Here is a 299-nt window from a genome sequence, read left to right as displayed (position 1 = left end):
TGGAGAGTGTTGGAAACCAGAGGAATAGCTGTGGTGGCAGAAAGTAACGCGGGGAAGGTCAGATAATCAAGAATGGTGGTGTCAAAGCGGAGGATGGTGGTGTTGGTAGCCTCAGTTAGTGTTGGAAATTCGAAAGGGTAGCTGTGTTGGTAGTGAGGAGAGTGGTGGCAGTGGTGGTAATTGCTGGAACGACGGAAACTGGAAGAGACGATTATGGTGGCAGTAATTAGAGGAGATGTAGTAAATCGTTTGTGTTGGATCTGTGTTGTCACTTTTTGATGGCAACAGTAATACACGCG

General features: G+C 47.2%; 1 protein-coding gene across 1 annotated transcript in view; it reads right to left on the bottom strand.

Annotated features, from left to right (window-relative positions):
* Positions 1-299, bottom strand: part of LOC119588957 (calcitonin gene-related peptide type 1 receptor-like) — a gene marked incomplete at its 5' end in the record, with an annotated part of 18177 nt that overhangs the window by 5946 nt on the left and 11932 nt on the right.

Source organism: Penaeus monodon, chromosome 24, assembly GCF_015228065.2.
Source record: "Penaeus monodon isolate SGIC_2016 chromosome 24, NSTDA_Pmon_1, whole genome shotgun sequence".
Taxonomy (NCBI): domain Eukaryota; kingdom Metazoa; phylum Arthropoda; class Malacostraca; order Decapoda; family Penaeidae; genus Penaeus; species Penaeus monodon.
The sequence above is the reverse complement of the archived record's forward strand: the minus strand, read 5'-3'. Positions and strand labels throughout refer to the sequence as shown.